This window comes from Mus pahari, chromosome 9 (assembly GCF_900095145.1).
Source record: "Mus pahari chromosome 9, PAHARI_EIJ_v1.1, whole genome shotgun sequence".
Taxonomy (NCBI): Eukaryota; Metazoa; Chordata; class Mammalia; order Rodentia; family Muridae; genus Mus; species Mus pahari.
In genome coordinates this window covers 74,905,432-74,912,711 of record NC_034598.1, presented here as the reverse complement: position 1 = coordinate 74,912,711, position 7,280 = coordinate 74,905,432, and the positions used below count along the sequence as shown (strand labels likewise).

General features: G+C 39.6%; 1 pseudogene; it reads right to left on the bottom strand.

Annotated features, from left to right (window-relative positions):
• LOC110326120 overlaps positions 1-2,773 on the bottom strand; it is a 5,786-nt pseudogene extending 3,013 nt beyond the window's left edge.
• Positions 2,774-7,280: the final 4,507 nt, after the last annotated feature.

The following is a 7,280-nucleotide window of genomic DNA, read 5'->3' as shown; positions in this document are numbered from 1 at the left end:
TTCTTTTTCTTTCTTTCTCTTTCTTTCTTTCTTTCTTTCTTTCTTTCTTTTTCTCTTTGATGCATTGTATCACTATGTCCATTTCATTGCCCTTAGACTCACCAAAATCTTTTCATGTGCTTTGATATTTCCTTTTTATTAGATATTTTCTTTATTTACATTTCAAATATTATCCCCTTTCTTGGTTTCATCTCTGAAAACCTCCTATCCAATCCCCTCTTTCTGTGATCATGAACCCACCCACTCCCACTTACCTGTCCTGACATTCCCCTACACTGGGACATCTATCCTTCTCAAGACCAAGGGCCTCTCCTCCCACTGATGACCTACAAGGCCATTCTCTGCTACATATGGAGCTGGAGCCATGGGTCTCTCCATGTGTACTCTTTGGTTGGTGGTTTAGTTTCTGGGTGCTCTGGTGGTACTGGTTGGTTCATGTTGTTCTTCCTCCTATGAGGCTGCAAACTTTTTATGCTCCTTTGGTCCTTTCTCTAGGTTCTTCATTGGGGACCCTGTGATCAGTCCATTGGTTGGCTGAGAGCATCTACCTCTGTATTTGTCAGGCACTGGCAGAGTGCCTCTCACTTTTTGGCATCCACAATAGTGTCTGAATTTGATGACTGTATATGGGATGGATCCCCAGGTGGGGCAGTCTCTGGATGACTTTTCTTTCAGTCTCTGTTCCACTCTTTTTCTCTGGATCTCCTCCCATGGCTATTTTGTTCCCAATCTAAGAAGGACTGAAGTATCCAAACTTTGGTCTTTGTTCTTTTTCAGCTTCTTTTGGTCTGTTATTGTATCTTGGGAATTCCATGCTTCTGGGTTAATATCTACTTATCAGTAAATACATACCATGTGTGTACATTTATGAATGGGTTACCTCACTCAGGATATTTTATAGTTCCACCCAATTGCCTTAGAATTTCTTAAATTTATTGTTATTTCTTTTTAAAGATCATTTTGTTGTGATAAATCTCCAACCCAAATATGCCCCAGCAATGAAAACACAACTCAGTTAATATGATTATATGCTTTGTGCCTAGATTGGGCAGATCTTGCACTACACTACCATCTTCCACATCTATGAGACCCCTAAGAACTTGTGGTTTCTCCAGGCCATGGGATTCTGCTCTGCTTTTCTTCTTCCTCCTCCCTCCTCTGCCTTGTTTCTCTCTCAGAGCTGATTCACTTCTTTCTTTTTGCTTCTTCCCTCTCTCTGCCCAATCATCATCAGCTTTCCTTTATTTTACAAAGGTGGGAAGAAGGTTTACAAGAAATTACCTGAGTGCTGACTCATTCCTTGTTCTCAAGCCCACACAGAAGAATGGAACTGATACCAAATATAATTACCTCCAGGGGTATCCACAACAGTGTGATAATCTTCTTTTAGGTTTATTGAAAGATTACTTTCTTGCTTTACCTAGGGTGGAGTTTCCCACCTTCTGATGGTGTTTTTCATGTATTATCCTTTATAGTACTTGGTTTGTGGAAAGATACTCGATAAATTTGATTTTTGTCATGGAATATCTTGGTTTATTCATCTACGGTAATTGAGAGTTTTTCTGTGTAGAGTAGCCTGGGCTGGCATTTATGTTTTCTTATGTTCTGTAAGAGATCTACCCAGGACCTTCCAGCTTTCATAGACTCTGGTGAGAAGTCTGGTGTAATTCTGACACATCTGCCTTCTTATATTACTTGACTTTTCCCCCTGACTGCTTTGTTTGTTTTGTACATTTAGTGTTTTGACTATTATGTGACAGGTAGAATTTCTTTTCTGGTCCAAACTATTTGGAGTTCTGTGGGCTTCTTGTATGTTCATAGGCTTTCTTTAGATTAGGGAAATTTTCTTCTATAGACCCAAGGAGACCCAGAGAGACCCAGATTGTGTGAGAGTTACTCATTCACCACAAATATCAGTCATCAACAATGTCTTATTTCTTTATGACTCTAGAATACTTGTTTATTTCTACACATATTTTTATTATGGCAAAGGTGATAATGCCACCTTCACAAAAGCAAACACTAAAATTTATCCACAAAGTAACTCCGTGCAAAACAGGTCTGTTTCAGAATTTTAAAAAAAGGGAAAAAACAAAAATGAGAGAGAAAAGAAAGATAGAAAGAAAGAGCTTTACATGAGTTTTAAAACAGGAGAAAAAAAGAAATGAAATAAAAAGAATCAGAAGAGGAATCCACCATCCACCACTAAACCCTCCAGAGCCAGGGTTTCTTGTCATGCAGCCCCTGTTTCTGCTTTGTGCAGATCTTCCTTGTGTATCAGTCTGTGAGGTGACAAGCTGGATGTTCAGAGGGCGGCCACCAGAGAGGCACCATTGTACCGTCTCATGGCCTTCAGGGCATCTGCTTTCCTTTCAAAGTGCANATGTGCTGTCCCTAAACTTCGTCCAGAGCGATCATAGTGCACAGCATATTTTTTCAACGTTCCAAATTCAGCAAAGAGTTGCTGAATATCAGCATCTGACACTCCGAAGTGCAGGTTTGACAGGAGCAGCTTCCCACCAGTATCCAACTGGTTTGCACCCCTGAAGCCACCAACGAAGAGGTCATGCTGCCACTTGTCTGGAAGTTGTTTTTGTCTGCAGTATGGTGCTAGTCTGTTCCTGCCACCATGGGTGAAAGTGGGCTGGGACCTCTTGGGCCCAGTGCCTGGATTCACATGGGAATCCAGCCTGCCATATCTTCCTCCCTGGATCTTGTTCAGCTTAATGATGTCCTCCACAGACATGTCAATTTTGTCACCCACGGCTGCCATGGATTTGTGCCTTGAATCCAGCTTACCTGATTGGAAAACAACATTTTAATTTATGTTGAAAGTACATCTGTCTTTTCAGCATATTACATCATTAAACAATAGGGAAGAGTTCCCGAGAACGTGATTAGGAAAAACAAGAAGTTTGAACTTGATCAGTTTATACCCACAAAGGTTTGAATTTAACTGGTATACGCAGGTGTAACTTCTAACAATTTTGCAAACGATAGAATTAGCTAAATATCATTCTGCTCTACTGAGAATGATTCCTACCCAAACACAGTTCCTTAAGACGGCAATTTAAAAAAAAATGCAAATATTGCAATAAGCAAACCCAATGAGCTGAGCCCAGTCTCTGGGTGCCAGATTCAGAGGAGAGAATTCACCCATGCAAGTCTTTTGACCTCTACCTGCCTGCTGTAGAAACACAATACCAAACACACCAGAAAGAACTTGAATAGAAACTAAAATATAACCAGTTTTTCCAGGTCAAGATAGGAGGATATAGTCACAAACAAAATACAGTAAAATAAAAACAAATGCTTTGAATCCCAGCCCTCAAAAGGCAGAGGCAGGAGGATCTTTCCAACTTCCATGATAGCCTGGTACACACAGCCAGCTCTACACTGTCCAGGGCTGCCTAGTAAGTCCTGGACTACAGAAATAAAAGACACTATCTGTATATATTACTAGAAGAAGTTAAAACATGTTAACAGACATAGTTAGAATGAAAACCACCACCAAATGTCACACACCGAATTATTTAAAATCAAATGTATTTCGACTTGAGTGTTATGCTTAAGTCTTGGGTAAGAACTATTTCATAGCTCTGAAGACATGGAACTCTCTTAGGAGATTTCTGGCTCCCTGACTCGTTGGTGTGGTTCACTCTCCTCTGTCAAGCCTTCTGTCTCAGGGCAGACTGCAGAGGACAACCCTTGGCTCTCTTGGTAGCTTGCCTCAGCTCTCTCAAGTGTGCTTCCCAAGGCTCTCCAGACTCCTTTTATGTTCTTAAGGACCTCCCCCTCCCTAGATAAGCCTAGTATCTCTGCTAATTGAATCAGTGGTTTTACTTGGCAAATAACTACAATTCTTAAAGCGACAGAATACTAAAGAAATACACTTTTAAAACTGTAGCAGATGCCAGAAGAAAATACTGTGGCTAATTCAGTGTAATACCCAATAATCAGACTAAAAGTTTTATTTTAAAATGACTTCAGCTTATCCCTCTTAACATGATAACATCTGTTGGATTTGTTTTTTGTCCTTTTTTGTTTTTGTTTGTTTGTTTGTTTTTGAGGTATCTATCCTTGAAATCTCTGTAGAGCAGAGATGGCCTTCAATTGAGAGATCTGCCTCCTTCTGACTCCCAAGTGCTTAGGTGAAAGGTTTTGACAACTAATGACTGAATAAACCATTTCTAAACTTCTCCCAGTAGATAATAAAAACAAAACAAACAAACAAAAAAAGAAAACAACAATCAAACAAAAATCAAAGCCAAAAACTGGTCACAATTTATAGGATTCTATGACTGCAACAGACAGGGTAACCAAGAGTATATTTTAAAGGGGTGTCACACAGAGAGAAAACTTCTGTGTTTCTTGCTGGGCATCTAACCCAGGGCTGCACATGTTCCAAGAAAGTATTCTGCCACTGAGACACACTCGGAGTCCTCTGAGGAGAGTTTTTCTTTTTTTTTTTCGAGACAGGGTTTCTCTATATAGTCCTGGCTGTCCTGGAACTCACTTTGTAGACCAGGCTGGCCTCAAACTCAGAAATCCGCCTGTCTCTGCCTCCCGAGTGCTGGGATTAAAGGCGTGTGCCACCATGCCCAGCCCTCTGAGGAGAATGTTAAAATGTATGGATAGTATATTAAAAGCAGGGAGGCACTGAGGTTCAGGCACTTAGTGTTTNTGTGCCACCATGCCCAGCCCTCTGAGGAGAATGTTAAAATGTATGGATAGTATATTAAAAGCAGGGAGGCACTGAGGTTCAGGCACTTAGTGTTTTAGACATTAGACTCAGCCATCAACTCCTTTAGAATGAATCTCATTGGGTCCCATTCTGATTCATCTCAACCTCTTTCATGGTTTTGTTTCCCTTTAAGACCTTGTCACATTATGAAGCCTAGAGCTTGATACATAGCCCAGGCTGTCCTCCCTCAGAATCAGAGCTGTGCTTGCTTCCCTCTACTGATTCCTCAGATAAAACCCTTGAGCCACTCTGCCCAGCTCAGAGAAANATTTTTGAAAGAAGTATCTTTCTTCTAAATTTTCAAAAGGAAAACCNTCATCACTATATCGGTCAGGGTTCTCTAGNGAAGCAGGATTTANAGAATTAATCTCTACATATAGAAAGNNNATTTATTTGAATGACTTACAANTTGTGGTCTNGCNNTTCCAATGNTTTTNTATGGATGGAAAATTCGTGAATCCACAATGCACTCAGTCCACAAGGCTGGAGGTCTCAACTGGTNTTCAGTAGAGATGCTGGGATCCCAGGGAAGGAATGGATTTGCTAGCAAGGTGAGAGCAAGCAGGCAATGAGTAAACACTTCCTCTTGCATGACTTTATGTAGGCTTCCACAAGAAGATGTGGCCCAGATTAGAGGTAGGTCCTCCTTAGGAAAGATTCAGATTAAAGGTGTGTGTCTGCCTGCCTGCTTCAAGATTTGATTAGAGGTGGATCTTCCCATGTCACATGAATCAAAATACCAAACAGGTGTGCCCTCACATTTTAGCTCTTCATGAATTCCAGATGTAATCACACTGACAACCAAGAATAGGCACCGTGGTCACTTCATCCCCATAGACATCTGTTTGTTTTAAGATATTGGGTGAGGGTTTTGTTCTGGTCCCAAACTTCTTGGCTAAGAGATTATTAGATTGTCTTAGCCCCCTAAATGTTGTTTATTTGCTCTTTGTTTGAGATGGTCTTCACTGTTTAACCGAGCTGGCCTGGAACTCCTGTGTAGATAGAGTGGGTTTGAACCTTTCAGAGATCCCCATGCCCCTAAGAGAGTGGAAATAAAGGTCTGTGCCACCATGCCCAACCCACAGCCCACAGTGCAGCTGGGAATATGGGTACATAGCAGTATTTTGACCATGCCAATATTTAATATTTTTGATTCTTTTAAACATTTTATATTTGAGATCTCTCTCTCTCTCTCTCTCTCTCTCTCTCTCTCTCTCCTCTGTGTCTGGCTCTTTTCTCCAGACTTCCTATCCTTTCTTCTTTTCATCCCTTTCCTTTCCTTTCTTTTCCTTTCCTTTCCTTCCCTTTCCTTTACTTTTCTCTTTTCTCTTTTCTCTTTTCTTTCTTTCTTTCTTTCTTTCTTTCTTTCTTTCTTTCTTTCTTTCTTTCTTTCTTTCTTTTATTCTTCTTTCTTTCTTTCTTTCTTTCTCTCTTTCTTTCATTCATTCATTATTTCTTTCTTCCTCCCTGTTCTTTTTGGTTCAGTGTATAACTAATTGCTCTCATTTTCCACAAACCACCAAAATCTGTCTTCCTCTTCCTCTTGACTACTAAGATTAAACGTGGGCAGAGCCATATTCAGCCTTATTCTTTATTAGAATTTTTTTAATTTTTTGCACTCCAAAGACAAGTTGTCTCCATGAAGCTCCTGGTGTCCTTGAATTTGATCTGTAGTCCAAACAACCTCCATTTCATGACCAGCTAGATATTTCCATAATCCTAAAGTACTATCCCAGAGACAATTCTTAATGACAAAGAAAAACAATTACCTCTGAGAATAATGTTTTGGTAGTAACAATCTTAACAAGATTGCTAAAGCCATTAATTCAGTAATGAGAAAAACCATCAAGTGTCATCAGATTAGGTATAAGGAGAAAAAAAATAATTTCAACCACATTACTAGATATATTTATAACCTAACCGTAATAATGAGAACACATCCGAAAAACATAAACTAAGAAACACTGCAAGTAGCTTTTACTAATAAGAAACATCAAAATAATTGTTAATGAATAGTGAACTACTGAGGCAGGCATGGGTTATTACAGAATTTACTACATGCCCGGTGCTCTGGGTAGATGAGTTTAAGAATCTGTGTTCAGTCATTTGGTGTGTCTAGGTCTACTTTGCGTTATATTAAAATTTTGAACTATTTTAAATTACTTTTTGATACTAGGAATTTACTCAAAGGCAGAGACAAGCAGATCCTAAGAGTTTCAGGCTAACCTTTACTGCATAGTGATTTCTTGGCCAACTAGGATTACCTTGTGAGAACCCATCTCCAAATAACAAACAAACAAACAAACAAAAAATCCACAAGGATATGGTAGAAGGATATAAAATCCTAAGACACTTTCCAAATAAGACGCTAATATACATAAGAAACATATCATCTATTTACAAGGTATAATAATTAAAAGGTTCCTTTGGGTGCCTTTGGAATCCTGCACAGGAATGCTTACTTCTGTCAGGGAACTTGGCATGTTGTAAGGGAGGTGAGGTCTAGATAATCTTCCAGGAAAGGAGCAATATCTAG